The sequence below is a fragment of the Ascaphus truei genome, chromosome 1, assembly GCF_040206685.1.
Source record: "Ascaphus truei isolate aAscTru1 chromosome 1, aAscTru1.hap1, whole genome shotgun sequence".
NCBI classification, from domain to species: domain Eukaryota; kingdom Metazoa; phylum Chordata; class Amphibia; order Anura; family Ascaphidae; genus Ascaphus; species Ascaphus truei.
This window is the reverse complement of record NC_134483.1, coordinates 193,080,599-193,097,312: the sequence shown is the minus strand read 5'-3', so window position 1 is coordinate 193,097,312 and position 16,714 is coordinate 193,080,599.

Below are 16,714 nucleotides of genomic sequence, written 5' to 3'. Positions count from 1 at the left end.
ATGTTGAGTTGCACGAAAACCGGAACTTCCGGGTGGATGTGACGTCACACGCCGCGGTGTTACCGAAATCGCTGCTCTTCTTCCTCTCCTTTCCCCCCACAGCCTGCACAACTGCTGCCAATATCCTCCACAACCAAACGAACAGCTCTAAAAACAGGATAATCTCCCAACGACGTTTCATGCACATACAGTACGTGCACTTCTTCAGGGGGGCGGGATTATCACGCCACAGATAGCAATAATGTTGACTACGTCTGTATGTCACTTTCTCAAGTAATGCTAGTGAATTGTATGTTTGCTGAGTACATAGTTTGTAAACATTGGACACTAATGATACAAGGCTTTATTTCAGATTAAACTGAGGGCTATATAATTAGTGATGGGCGAACCAGCCCAAATCCATTCTGGTCTTTCCCTTGCAAATCCGTTCCGTGGGGTAAAATACGCAGATGGATTGTTCCAACTTCAATCCGTGCAGATTAGTTAAAATCCCCCGATGAGGCTCTGATGTGTGGCTTTAAACACCGATTTGAGAGTTAGACAGGACACAGGAGCAAGCAGGGAGAGGGAGAGAGAGAGAGACAGAGAGAGAGAGAGACAGAGAGACAGAGAGAGACAGTAACACAGACTTACTTTTGTAAAATATTATTTTCTATTAATATTATTCTCTTCGTTTTTTAATTTATTCCATTTTATATATATTTGCTAGTAGGTTGAGGGTCTCTTAGTAGATATCCCTATTTTCTGTTTTATTCAGGACTTTTAACTGTCTTTCTATTTGCTGCAAAGCCTTATTTAAAGGCTAATGGGACTGTTATTTCAATTTCGGAATTGAGCCCTGTGGCTACTCACCGAGTGAACGGAGCCAGCGGAATCCCCGCTTAGGGGAGTGACGTCACCATCAGAGGACCCGCGCGACTGCTGATTACAGCTGAGCAGTGAAGCTTCTGCGTCCGAGCACACAGACGGAGTGAGCGGTTCCTGAGATTATCAGCCCCTTTGATGCAGCGATCTGAAAGGATTTCACTGCCTGTTATTTCTGCTACATTGTAAGTAGCCTCTGTTGCTTGCGCAATAATTTTATTCATAAACGTACTTCACCATATTGGTATCTTTTTCATCTATAGGTATATCTCGTTGTGGAATTTGAATATAGGACTTGTTCACGTATTTATCCTTCAGTTGTATATCCATGCACCTGTGTCTCTGATTTGCGCCTTTTGTGGTTTTTTGTACATATATATATATATATATATATATATATATATATATAGCCACTGTAAATATTACTGTATGTTCATTTGCATGTCTTAGACAGGTCTGCAACCCTGTCTTTCCCCATTGTCACCCAGCATACAGTGCTTCCACTGCAGCAAACCTTAATGACAGTATATATATATAGATAGATAGCCCAGTCGTTCCTTTAGTTTTCCTCACCTCCGCTGCTGGCGGGTAGCCAGTAAGGGCGCTACCATTTTGTTTGTGCGCTCGCATGCACACACACCATAGTCACACATCTCTCAGGGGTGGGAAAAGTGTGCTATATATATATATATATATATATAAAAAAAACAGTGCAGTGGAAGTGCTGTATGCTGGGTGATAATGGGGAAAGGCGGGGTTGCAGACCTGCCTAAGACATGCAGATGAGCATACAGCTATATTTGCATATTTGCTTTCCTGTGGAGGGTTTTTGTCACTTTTTTTACTCACCATAACTTAACTCAGTATTATGGTTTAGCCTATCCCATAGCCTCTCTTGCATTCCCAGTAAAATCAACCCCACACTGATGAGACCCATCAAGGTCGAAACAGCTGTGTAGCTGGGACTGTGCCCCCTTGGCCCTGTGGCATCGGCTCCTTCGGGAGTCTTAAGCCACTTGCTGCTTTTGGGGGGGCACGCCATCCTGAGCTGTGAGGAGTGATCCTGAGCGAGCGGTTCTGAGCGAGCAGATGCGGAAGTGAGGGGCCGGCACCTTTGCCCTGGGACATCGCCTTTACTGGCTTAAGTCCCTTGCTGCTTTTGGGGTGTCGCACCTAAGCTTGGGAGAGCAGAGATGACGTCGCAAGCTGGAATGCGCAATTCCATTCGGTTCCTGATTGAGGAGACAGAGAGATGTCGAGTGAACCTGCAGTGGATAGTGGAGAAGGTGCTGAAGCAATTGATTGGTCTGGACGCTGAGAGGATCTTCTGCCTTCAGGATTTCCCTGCGCAGGGGATTTATGACCTGACCTGTTTTCAAGAAGCGGATGTTTGGTGCACTTTTGAAAAGTGCAAGGAGAAGTCTGGTGACCCGATCTTACAAGGCATCAAGGTAATTCCAAGTTTTATGCTAGAGGAGAGACCACTTGTACTTCACATGTACAATCCGTATGCAAGGAAAGAGGAGATTGTGACGTTTTTGAAACGGTATGGTGAAATGATCAGAGGAGGTGAAGAACTTAAAAACCCGTATGGCATGTACAACGGGAAGAGACGTTTCTGGGTACGGTTCAGACGGGATCCATCATGTGTGGGAGGAGTTACACATCCACCGGCCATGTTTAATATCAGAGGAGACAGAGGATTTTTGTTTTACCCGGGACAGCCTCTATATTGCAGGCAGTGCCACACTTATGGACATACAAAGGAGGGTTGCACAAAAACGGGAATTGTGTGCCGAAATTGCGGGGAAGAGGGACATACTGCAGCCAACTGTGGTGTCCCTAAGAGATGCCATCTTTGCGGAGAGGACGGACACTTGGCACGGCAGTGCACTAAAAGGACATATGCCCAGACAGCTAAAGGGGACAGTGTGCTAGAAGAAGAGGAAGAGACAGTTGAGGGTCTGGGAATTTTTGAGATGGAGAGTTCCCAAGAGGGAGGGCTTGATCCTGCTATAACAGCAATGTATGAGGAGGATTTAAGAAGAGAAGAAAGGGTAGAAAGTGGCCCAATAGAGGGGGAGGTGGAAGTGGAAATAATGGATACGACTGGACCCAAGAAAGGGGTGCAAAAGCGCAGTTTACAAAGTGACATTGTTTGTACAGGTGAAGGGGAGGGGAAGAGTGAGCAACGGCAAGATAGGGGGGTGAAGGCAAAGGTTTCTGCGATGGATCCGGCCAGTTTTGACGGAGTGGGGAAGAGGAACTGACCGTGAGCAAAGGGAAAGAGGGAAAAAAGGAGTTAGATAGGGAAGCGCAAGAAACAGAGGAGGTACCCAAACGGAAAGTGGTTGTGATAGATAAAGAAAAGAGGGAGAAGGAGGTGAATGCAGGAATTAGTGGAGTTAAGGAAAAGGAGTCAAAAGAAAAGACAGGAACACCAAAGCGTATGGTAGGGGGGACAAGCAGAAGTGAGAGCGAAGGAGAAATAGAGGCAAGGACAGCACTAGGAGAGAGAAAACCAAAACAAATCCAGGACTCAGAAGTTGAGGTCAAAGTATCAGAAAGTAAGGTATTGGGGGCAGTATCAGAAAGTAAGGTAAGAGGAGGGGCAGGACCTAGTGGGCCGGAAGAAACACTAAGGGAAAGAGATTTAAGGCAGAAAATAGCTGAGGTTGAGGAAAAAGTGGGGGAGTCAGATTTTTGGATTGCCAGTATTAAGCAGAATAGTCCAGGAGCGTCGCCCGAATCAGTGATGAAAGATTTACAATCTATACTGAACTGGAAAAGGGACAAAACAGAAGAAGTGTTTGATAATATGAGAAAAAAACAAAAAAGCAATTTTAGGAAAGGCAGGGAGGGTGTAAGGTTTTTTTGAGATGTTATTTTCTCTTTAGATAAGTGGTAACTTGTAAGGATAGGATGAAATGATGATATTATGAAATGTATGGGTTTTTTGTAATGTTTGGGACGGTTTATTATTTTCAAAAATGTTACTTTTGTATATAAAACTGGAATATGAATAAAACTTAAAAAAAAAAAAAAAATGAGACCCATCAAGGTCGAAACAGCTGTCTGTGGGTGGTTTTCTGGGTATGCACCTTAACCCTGGCTGTGCTCAAAGCTGTGACCATGCAGCAAGCTTAAGCCTATAGGGAACCATGTTAAAAATGGTTATTGAGGCAAAAGGTGACACTGTGTGCTCATTTGCATGTCATTTCCCAGAATCCCTTGCTGCAGTGGAAGTGCTGTATGCTGGGTGATAATGGGGAAAGGCGGGGTTGCAGACCTGCCTAAGACATGCAGATGAGCATACAGCTATATTTGCATATTTGCTTTCCTGTGGAGGGTTTTTGTCACTTTTTTTACTCACCATAATTTAACTCAGTATTATGGTTTAGCCTATCCCATAGCCTCTCTTGCATTCCCAGTAAAATCAACCCCACACTGATGAGACCCATCAAGGTCGAAACAGCTGTCTGTGGGTGGTTTTCTGGGTATGCACCTTAACCCTGGCTGTGCTCAAAGCTGTGACCATGCAGCAAGCTTAAGCCTATAGGGAACCATGTTAAAAATGGTTATTGAGGCAAAAGGTGACACTGTGTGCTCATTTGCATGTCATTTCCCAGAATCCCTTGCTGCAGTGGAAGTGCTGTATGCTGGGTGATAATGGGGAAAGGCGGGGTTGCAGACCTGCCTAAGACATGCAGATGAGCATACAGCTATATTTGCAAATATATATATATATATATATATATATATATATATATATATATATATATAGTGTGTATGTAGCCCTCTTTTCTGCTGATCTAGAGCGACTACTAGTGCTGCCTGTACGTGTTGGCTCAGCGAGATCTGGGCCTCCGCTAACTGGGAGCCTGGGGTAATATTAGATTCTTGACAGCGCCTCCACTTACCCAGGATCCCCAATAAATGAGATTCCCCTAGGCAAGAATAATGATAACACACTTCAACTTGATAACCGTTTACCAATACGTAATGGCAGGACCTTATCTTATACCTAGTAAGGGTAACACACATATAACGCTGTATATAAATGGCAGGCATGCAATACTTATATCTGTGACTCGGCCACTCTCCTATAGAGTAATGTCACTTTCCCACAACCGCGTACACCCCACACTGTGTCCAATATATATATATATATATATATGCGCAGCCCCTTGGTCACTCAACCCAGTGTCCCCAAAGAGTCCTCCCCCAAGGCGGGATCAGCGCCTGATGGTACCGTGTTGGTGCACTTATTAAATACCTTCCGGCTACTCCTGCAGCCGGCAACAGACTTCAAAAAGGATCCGCCGATCCAGTGCAGTCTCTCACGAGTTGGTGATGTCCAGCAGCTTGAGCCCAAACCACTGTTCACACACACCGCAGCTCCGCGACACTGTGTCCCTATCTGTTGCTACAGTAAGGGAATAGATGTCTATCTCTATAGGGCGTTCCTGCAGCACCACAAGCTTATGGTGACTCAGGGTAAACACTTGGGCCTGAGGGGAAATCTGGCCTACGCAGGTGGGTCACTGACCCCCTGCACCACACACAACCTCTCCCCTTGCTCCTCCGGTGTCCTCTGGCTAGTGTGGTCTCTCCCCCATGCTTCCCTTTCCTGCCTCCCATCAATCCTGCACTCCTATTGGTTCCCTGGTGTCAGATGGCTCTGCTGAGGCTCCTGGGAATTGTAGTTTACCCCAGAGCCTCCTACTGATTGGCCAGCCATTCGCGAGCTTTACACTGCGCATGTGCAAACTGTCTCTCTGCTCCGTGCCGTCGCGCCTGACTATTGCGCAATGCCCACAACATGGCGGTGCCATGTGCACGAAGGTGAGAGCGAAACCAGGACACCCCTACATATATATAATGAATGGTGGCAGTGGCAGCCCGGGCAGGAGGGTCTCTGCCCATGCCCCTCCTGTGAGACTTAGTAGGTCAACTGTTTTAAGCTTTGTTTGAGTGCAGGCGGAATAGCCTTAGCAGCTGCTGATGTACCCGTGACTGTTCCTGCTGGTATCCGGCGTTGGTCTGTGCGAAGTACTGGGCCAGTTTCAACCCTGATTGAAAGCATGCCTGAGGAACCATCTGCTCCTGCGCCTGTTCAGCTTGTGTCAGGGGAACAGGTTGCAGGTAGTAGTATTGATTTGTTTTTTGGGGGAACTCTGTGTTTGAAACTCAGATGTCAGTGTCACTTTTGTCCCCTGTTTTTCCTCGTCATAATTAACCTCACCTGATTCCTTCCAGACAGGGTAAGAGATTGTTGAGGCTTCCAGCACACAGGACCACCTGTTGCTTGAACAGTGGTGAAAGGAGCAGATTTATCCCGATATGTTGGTAACGTTTGTAGGTCAGACAGGTGAAGGGGTTGCCATAACAAGGTCCATGTCTAATGTGTTGTGGACTACCATAACTGGTTTAGACACTCTGGTCCTGGATCTGGTTTCAGCTGACCACCTGCTGCACCCAGGACCTCTATGGCAGCACTCGCCGCTCTAGCTTCTGTACTAGAGGCATCACAGGTGTGGATGTAGGGGTTAAGGAGGCGGAACCACAGGAAGGAGGAGTTGGTACGGTAGCAGGGAGACCTTCTAGCAGTGCGGTTGTAACGGCTGTCCCGTCCGTTCAGGGGGTACCCCAATGGAATTTGGAGAAGATGATGATGACGTTGGTGATAATGGTGGCTCCTCAGTGAGCTTAGTGAGGAGTCCAGTTCTGGAGAAGGTCAGGCAGAGGAATGCTGATGTGCCTCTCGAATATCATGGTGTGAGCCCCAGGATTCCCCACATGGCATTACAGACCTCTCCCCTAGCTCACAGGCATAACAGGGGTAGCAGTCGCCTGCCCAGATGAGCCACGAGCATGTAGTGTATACAATTCATGTATTTGGGAAGTGAGGGGGGGTTGTATGTATTTGAGGGGTATGTTTTTATGTATTGGGGGGATGGGGATGTTTATATGTATTTGGAGGTGTGGGTTTGTATGCATTTGGTGGGGAGGTTATGTATTTGGGGGTGTGGGTGTTGTATGTATTTGGAGGGTGGGGGGTTTGTATGCATTTGAGAGGTGGGGATGTGTACATGTATTTGGGGTGTGGGTGGGTTTGTATGTATTTTCAGGGTGGGGTGGGGTTTTGTATATTTTTGGGAGGTGGGGGTTTGTATGTATTTGGGGGGTGTTTTAAAAAAAATATATATATATAGTGGTGGGGTGGGGCTTGTATGTATTTTCGGGGGATAATTATTGTGGGAGATTGTTTGTATGTGTGGCCCGGGGTGGTGGGAAGGAAGGAATGTGAGGAAAGGGAGTTGAGGGAGCGGGTTTGAGTGAGATGGGGGTAATTGATGGATTGATGGAGGGGAGGGGGAGAGTGAGGAGAGTGGGGGTGTAAGAAAGGTTGTGAGGAAGAGAGAGTGAGGAAGAGAGGGATAAGAGTGAGATGGGGAGAGGAATACATGGGAAGAGGGGGAATAGAGGTAGGGGCTTGCAAGGTGCAAAATGCGGGATGGGCTCACAAGACCATCAACACATGGGGTGGGGGGGGAGAATGCATGTCGAAACCATGTAGTGGGTCCCCGGATACCTATCGTCTGCCCTGACAAAGATAATATCAATGACTCGTCGTTACATATTACATTTTCATTATTTTTTATTTTCTATTTCAAGGTTGTGCTCACGATCTTTCATAATAGAAATTAATATGTATTATGACAAATTGCATAGTATTTAATTAATGAATCATAGACATTAAATGACAACAATAAGAACTACTAGTCGTTGTAATATTGACTAGTTAAATTACTACTTAGCCATGACTTTTCCTTGAGAGAGAATATGTGGTGCTAGAAAAGAGGTCAATGCCTATTACCAACATAATTCTCTGCCAGTGACATCATGTGGCATTTGTCGACAATATTGAAAGAGTTGGATTGGCCTTGGTGCCTACTGTATAGATGTTTTCATGACAAAGCGCAATATTTTGTTATACTGTACGTAAATAATTACAGTAGCCACAGTATAACTAAATGCTTGTATAAACAAAGTAGGTTTGCTTTAAATGTTCACTCCAATAAAAGGACCTTTATTTGGTAACATTTTCCAACACCTGTATTTTAGGGAGTACGGCAAATGTGGTTTCATTATTTAAAAGAGACGGAGAAAATAAATTCAGAATGAATGACAACTCTTATTTTTAGGCAATAATGTGATTTATACAATGCCCAATTGTATATCAATTGCACAGCCCCTATCCTGTGCAAGATTTCCATAAAATCAAGTAAGCATGTGGCTATAAAAATGTCTGACTCACCTGCTTCTTGGCTGCGTGGTATGGAAAAACACATTCACAGATCATATATACATATACTGTAACACACATTTAATTTTTAGTTCTGAGATTTAAGAGTCATTTTCATATATAGTACTTTCCCTATTCCAATTAGATTTTTTTTCATCACTTCCTCTTAAGCGCAGTTTTGTTTTACAGATTTTTATTACTTTAAATACTACTACCACGATGTCCCTTTCGCAATCCTTTTCTGATGGATATCTTCATCTCCAGATGTCATCAACATGCACAATCAGTTGCCCAAGTGCACTGCAGGTTGTATGTCACTTACCACATTCATTCCTACTACAGCTGAAGGCCATTAGCACAATACCCAGTCAGCCTAACCATCATAACACTTAAACCACAAGTTACAAAAGACAAACCGGTCATGTATTTAATCTTGAAAATACAAGAAAACAACTAGAAATATGGATGTCCTGTTCAATTCAATTCAAGGACGCAAATAGGAAAAAAGGATCTCCAACCAAGGAGAAAAAGGCAAGCAGCATGATCTGTTGGTGAGGACTTAATTCTTGAGTACATCAGCTTGCGCACGCTACAACATTATTTTCCCAACTCCAACCAATTAAAAAACATTATTTGGCAGTGGCCGTGAATAGTGTCAATGATTTAGGTATTGAAGGTCAGCATGCATTGAATATACTGAAATTAAAGGACCAAGTTGGAGACACTTACAAGTTTGCCCGCATTGAGATGGCTGTAAGCAACATTTTGTTTATGTTTATGTTTATGTGTTTATGTTTATGTGGACACCAGGGGGCCCATAGGCCAGGATTCACTAAGTGGCGATATCCAGTATTGTGATATATTTCAGTGTTGTGTCATTGAATGACTGTTAATGCTTAATCAGTGTGCAATACTCGCTTTGGCGCTTACTGAATCTTCCCTATAATGTCATCTTAAGAATTTCATGGCTTGCATCGGTTGAGATTGCTTTTATTAAACCACTAAGAGAGTTTTTCCTAAAAGCAGCAATTTCTAGAGAGTTCCAGGAAGAGATAACGAAGGCTGGTATCCTATAATATATTTTTCTCCAGACTTTTATTCTGTTAAGTGACATTATGAATATGAATTTAATGGTATTATTTACTGTGCCCTGCATATCTGTGTATACTACAGAGCACAGGGATATTAATAATGTATTATCTTGAAGTGGCCTTTGGCTCAAATATTTATTATTGCTGTTTGGAAGGAGTATAGTAAAACAAAGGGATTATTTATACATCAGTTTTCCAGTGTTCTGTCAAAAGACTTCCTGGGTGGAGAAGGTTCCCACAGTATGTTCAGAGACTCCGTCCAGGTGCAGTGTAGGAATAAACTTGCACTTTTTCTAAAAACCCTCGCAACCTCATATATGGTTGGAGTATCCCCGAGAACCTCTATACTGGTTCTGGGGATCTGGGCATATACTGGGGGACCCTCACTAACTTAGGGACCCTTGATTGTACCTGGGATACACATATGCCTATGCCCCCATTTACCTTTCTGGACTGTGCCGAAGCAGGGAAACCTGGCGGTGAATCGCGTAACTGTTTTCAAGGGAGGATTTTGCCGGGGTGATGTGTCTATATGTCCCCGGTAATCTGACCTGATTCCCCAATAGATTTTTGGGGCGGCCAGCAACTCTGGACCCTGGCTACCTAGACACAATCTGACAACACTTTTACTGCAACCCCCCTCCCTCATTGAAACTCATAGCCTCTCAGTCTCCACTGGTTAGCACTCCTAGAAAGGTAAAACACACATACATTCTTTATTGTACCATATATACCATCATATGCATTTCAGGTACAACAACCAGGTTCAAGAGCTGACACTCTAAAACCCAAAATATGGCTCAGAGGTAACCAGTCAGGCATAATACCATTATTGATGGCCTGGTTACCCCCTCACCGTCACACCTCCCCCCACAAGATGAAAGCTCAGTTGCAGCCACCATGTCTGGTGGCTCAACCAGCCTGACACTTTTTGAGGCTTTTGGCTCACAGGGAATGTCCTGTCGTGAAAGTCCATCAGCGTTTCCGTGCTCGCTGCCTTTCTCGTGCTGAATTGTGAAATCAAATTCTTGCAGTGCAAGACTCCAGCGAAGCAATTTGCCATTCTCCCCCAACACTTTTTGTAGCCAACTTAATGGGTTGTGGTCCATGATCACAGTGAATGCCCTGCCATACAAATAGGGTTGTAGTTTCCGCAGAGCCCAAACAATGGCCAATCACTCCTTTTCAATTGTGGCATAAGCCACTTCTCTGGGTAGCAGTTTCCTGCTCCACCACAGCTACCACAGGATGCTCACCCCCCTCCTCGCCCACCTGGCTGAGTACAGCACTGATACCATGGTCGGAGGCATCGGTCTGTACAAAAAACTTTTGGGAGTAGTCTGGTGCAGCTAGAATAGGAGTACTATCCAGTGCTGTCTTCAATGCCTGGAAAGCCTTCTCACAGGCAGGAGACGAGGCTACCAGAACCGAGAGTCGTTTCGTGTCAAGTCAGTCAGGGGTTTTGCAATGGCATTATACTGAGGGACAAACTTGCTATAGTGGCCTGCAGTGCCTAAAAAAAGCCATGACCTGATTTTTGTTCCTAGGTACCGGCCACCTCATTATAGCTTCCACCTTAGCTGGTTCTGGCTTAAGGTGCCCTCCACGCACTTTGTGCCCTAAGTACAACACTTCTGCCATAACCACTAGACACTTTGCAGGCTTCAGTGTCAGCCCTGCTTCCCTGATCCTTTTCTGCACTGCAGCTACATGCACAAAATGTGAGTCCCATGAGTTACTGAACACAGCAACGTCATCTTGGTATGCCCTTGCAAAACATTGCATCACCAAAAATTCATAGAGGCCACTTGGAGTAATGAATGCTGTCTTCTCCCTAGCCTTCTGGGTCAGAGGGATTTGCCAATACCCTTTGGACAAATCCATGGTAGTCAGATACTTTGCCCCTGCAAGCTCATCTAAGAGCTCATCCATGCGGGGCATGGGATAAGCATCTGACACCGTCTCAGCATTGAGCTGCCGGTAGTCCACACAGAACCGAGTGGTTCCGTTCTTCTTAGATACCAGGACTACCGGACAAGCCCAAGGGCTCTGAGATGGTACAATTACCCCTAGGGCCAGCATCGCTTCCACTTCCTTCTCTATGCTGATTTTTACCTCTGCTGATACTCTATAAGCATGCTTATGCAGAAGTCTCTGATCACCAGGGAAAAATGTAGAAGATAAATGGGCAGTCTTTAAAACATTGTTAGAAAAGCACACTTATCAGTGTATACCCTTGGGTAATAAGTATAAAAGAAATAAGTGAAAACCAATGTGGCTAAATAAATAGGTAGGGGAGGAAATAGACAAGAAGAGGAAGGCGTTTAGATTATTTAAGTCAGAAAGGACAGAGACATTGTATCAGAATTTTTAAGGAATGTAACAAAAATTGCAAAAGGGCAATCAAATTAGCAAAAATGGATAATGAAAAAAGGATTGCAATAGAAAGTAAGGTCAACCCTAAAAAATTCTTTAAGTACCTTAATAACAAAAAATTAGAAAAGAAAATATAGGACCCTTTCAGTGTGAGATGGGTAGGCAGATTATTGGAGATAAAGAAAAAGCTGAGGTATTAAACAAATTCTTTGCCTCTGTGTTTACCAGGGAAGAATCAAGTTCAATAGTAGGGACGCAGGAGGAAGCCACAACCTCCATACAGGCATACCCCGCATTAACGTACGCAATGGGACCAGAGCATGTATGTAAAGCGAAAATGTACTTAAAGTGAAGCACTACCTTTTTCCCACTTATTGATGCATGTACTGTACTGCAATCATAATATACGTGCATAACTGATGTAAATAACGCATTTCTAACAGGCTCTATAGTCTCCATGCTTGCACACAGCTTCGGTACAGGTAGGGAGCTGGTATTGCTGTTCAGGACGTGCTGACAGGCGCATGCGCGAGCTGCCGTTTGCCTATTGGGCGATATGTACTTACTCGCGAGTGTACTTAAAGTGAGTATCCTTAACCCGGGGTATGCCTGTATTAATGAACAATTGGTTAACTGAGGAAGAAGTTCATAAGCGACTTGAAAAAATTAAAGTTAATAAGGCACCTGGCCCCGATGGCATACATCCAAGAGTTCTCAAGTAATTGCAAAACCATTATATTTAATATTTAAGGACTCCATTTCCACAGACTCAGTACCACAAGATTGGCGTAAAGCAGATGTGGTGCCTATATTTAAAAAGGGAGCTAGATCACAACCGGGAAATTACAGACCAGTAAGCCTGACTTCAATAGTAGGGAAACTACTTGAAGGTTTAATACGGGATAATATTCAGGAATACCTAATGGAAAACAAAATTATTAGTAATAGTCAGCATGGATTTATGAAGGATAGATCTTGCCAAACTAACCTTATTTGTTTCTTTGAGGAGGTAAGAAGGAATCTAGACCAGGGTAATGCCGTTGATGTGGTCTACTTAGATTTTGCAAAGGCTTTTGATACGGTTTCACACAAGAGGTTGGTGTACAAAATAAAGAAAGTTGGACTCAGTAATAATATATGCACCTGGATTGAAAACTGGTTAAAGGACAGACAACAGAGGGTTGTCATAAATGGAACTTTTTCAGGTTGGGCTAAAGTCGTGAGTGGAGTACCTCAGGGATCAGTACTGGGACCCCTGCTTTTGAACTTGTTTATTAATAACCTTGAGGTTGAGATCGAGAGCAAAGTCTCCATCTTTGCTGATGATACTAAATTGTGTAAGGTAATAGAATCAGAGCAGGATGTAATTTCTCTTCAGAAGGACTTGGAGAGACTGGAAACGTGGGCAGTTAAATGGCAGATGAGGTTTAATACAGATAAATATAAGGTTATGCATTTGGGATACAAGAATAAAAAGGCGACTTACAAATTAAATGGAGATATATTGGGGAATCCTTGATGGAGAAGGATTTAGGAGTGCTTATAGACAGCAGGCTTAGCAATAGTGCCCAATGTCATGCAGTAGCTGCAAAGGCAAACAAGATCTTATCTTGCATCAAACGGGCAATGGATGGAAGGGAAGTAAACATAATTATGCCCCTTTACAAAGCATTAGTAAGACCACACCTTGAATATGGAGTACAATTTTGGGCACCAATCCTAAGAAAAGACATTATGGAACTAGAGAGAGTGCAGAGAAGAGCCACCAAATTAATAAATGGGATGGACATTCTAACTTATGAGAAGAGGCTAGCTAAATTAGATTTATTTACATTAGAAAAGAGGCGTCTAAGAGGGGATATGATAACTATATACAAATATATTCAGGGACAATACAAGGAGCTTTCAAAAGAACTATTCATCCCACGGGCAGTACAAAGGACTCTGGGCCATCCCTTTAGGTTGCAGGAAAGGAAATTTCACCAGCAACAAAGGAAAGGGTTCTTTACAGTAAAGGCAGTTAAAATGTGGAATTCATTACTCTTGGAGACTGTGATGGCAGATACAATAGATTTGTTCAAAAAAAGGTTGGACATCTTTTTAGATGGGAAAGGTATACAGGGATATACCAAATAAGTATACATGGGAAGGATGTTGATCCAGGGATTAATCCGATTGCCAATTCTTGGAGTCAGGAAGGAATTAATTTTTCCCCTTAATGGGGTTTTTTGTTTGCCTTCCTCTGGATCAATAAGTATAGATATAGGATAAAGTATCTGTTGTCGACATTTAGCATAGGTTGAACTTGATGGACGGAAGTTTTTTTTCAACCTCATCTACTATGTAACTATGTAACTATGTAACTATGTAACCAGTAAGCACTGGATCATCTGTGATATGTGTTCTGCCCGGCTTGTCCGTGAACAGATCCTATGCTGCCCTAGCATATCCTTTGCCTGCACTCTCTGCTGTGCACTCAGCTGAGACCCTATCGCAACCTTCTCTACTATGCCCCTCTGCCTAAATTCCCCTAGGAGGTCAGGCAGAGCATTGCTCACTCGGTCCCCCATCAGTGGGCAACAAATAGCCAGCACTGATGCCACACTCTTTTTGAAATACCCCTTTTTCTATTTCTCCTATTTCTTCCTGTCTCTCCATTTAACTGCACAACATAGTTGCACTCATTCATCCTCCTGATAACTGTGTACGGTCCAGACCAGGCAGCCATTAATTTGTTCTGCCGAGTGGGCTTCAGAACAAGTACTTGCTGTCCTGGGATGAATGATCTGCTATGGGCATTCTGGTCATACCAAGTCTTCTGCTTGGTCTGAGCCTCCCTGAGATTACCCTGTGCCAACCCCATAAGCATTTCTAACCAGTCCCTGAGATCTACCACATACTGAAGCACAGAAGCAGTGTTGGTAGTCTCCCCTTCCCATCCCTCATGGAATAGGTCAAGGGGTCCCAGTACCCTGCGACCATATAGCAGCTCGAAGGGAGAGAACCCGATAGACTCTTGAGGTACCTCTCAGTATGCAAACAGCAAGTGCTGTAGGTGAATCTCCTGAATCTCCTGGTTCAGCTTCTGTAAAAGCTCGAAGCATCTTCTTCAGGGTACCATTGAGCCTCTCACATAAACCGTTTGTCTGGGGGTGGTAAGGGGTTGTGCACTGGTGCTTCACCCCGCATGCATCCCAGAGACACTGTAACAATTCTGACATGAATTGTGACCCTTGATCAGTTAGAATCTCACTAGGGAAACCTATTCCAGTGGAAATAACTACCAATGCTTTTGCTACTGCTCTAGCGTCGATGGTGGCTAGTGCTACAGCCACAGGGTACCTGGTGGCAAAGTCCACCAGTGTGAGTATGTAATACTTACCAGACCAACTGGGGATCATGAGGTGTCCCACTATGTCCATAGCTACCCTCTGGATGGGTTCCCTGATTACCAGTAGTGGGTTTAGGGGTGCCTTCACACCTTACCTACTCGCTGGCAGGCATCACAGGAGCGGCAGAACTCTGCCACTGCCCCCTTGCCCCCGGCCAGTAGTAACGCTGCAACAGCCGGGCTCTCGTCCGAGTGACTCCCTGATGCCCCGCTAGGGGTATGGAGTGGGCTACCTGTAACAGTTGCTGCCTATACTCCCTCAGTCTTCTACCTGTCCAAACACTATCTGTAACTGTATAACCCTGCTCTCTATATAATAGCCTGCAGTGCCATAAGAACCGATCTGACCCACTGTCTGAGGCAGACTTGGACGTCCGGAGTCTCATGCCCTCCAAGCCAGGACCAGACCTCACCGCTTCCCTAAACTGTATCCCTAATTCTGGTCACCCACTCTTAGCCTCTAAGTTGGGGGGAACAGGACAGGTAAAGGGGAAGGCAAGTAAGAACCTTGTCGCGACTCTGTCTGGCATACCTGGCTGGTCTCCTGAGCGACCCCTGGAACTGTTGGTCCCAAATGCAGGGAGATGGCAAAATCCTCAGGGCAATTCCTTTGCTCTGGCTCCTAGTAATCGCTGCAACAGGAGCTAATTCTGCCGTGAAAACACATTTAACATGCCCCAGGTCATTACCGAGGAGTACCTCAGTATCTAACCCAAGCAATACTCCCACCTCCCTCATGCCACGTCCCGCACACGGAATCCTGGTTGCACAAGGAATACCCATGCAACAAGGATAGGCCGCTGTCCTCCGTCTGGCATGGTCACCTGCATCCCGGTGCCCGGAAGCAGATCCTCTGGTCAGACCATATCAGGTCGGACCAGAGTACAGTGGCACCGGAGTCGAGCAAGCCGGCTGCTTGGCGATCTCCGATGGTCACTGTGCGCAAATGTTTTTGCCTGACATCGCTGGATTGCAACCCGACTGGCGCAATCTGATGTCCTCCCGTCTCTGCTGCCATTCCACTGAGTGCAGGTGTAGAAACTTCCTTCAAAGTCCTTCGCTGGGCTGGTTGGATGGTTACACTCCGCTCCTCTGTGGGTGCCCCTCACATGCTGGCGACTGGCTTTGCAGCTGGAGAATGTTGCCTCTGTGAAGGGGTACCGGACTTGTGATAGTCTGACAGTCTGGCTTTATGTGACCAGCCTTGTTGCACTGGTAGCACCTCCACTCGTATTTAAATTCTGCAGCTTTGGATGCACTTCCATCTTCTGCAGTTATGCCTTTCCACTGAGGTGTGCTTTTGGCTCCCTTGGCCAGAGTGGCCATTTCTGGGGTAGCCCCTTTCTTGCGCATCAGTGCCTGACTGGTGACAAACTCATCAGCCATGTTAGCAGCATCCACATACGTCTTTGGCTTGCGGTCAAAAACCCACTCTCTCACATCCGGTGGACACTGCTGCAAAAACTGTTCTTGAAAAACCAAGTCCAGTAAAGAGTGGCACTTTGTGGCACCACATCCCTCAACCCACTTTGTCCCATGCAATGCCATGCGGGACGCAAACCGCATGTAGGATTCCCGGTGGCGTCTCTCCTCCATCCTAAACATGCCTTGGTAAGCTTCTGGGGTGAGGGCATATAGTGTGAGCAACAGGGCTTTAACATGTCTGTAGTTATTGCCATTCGT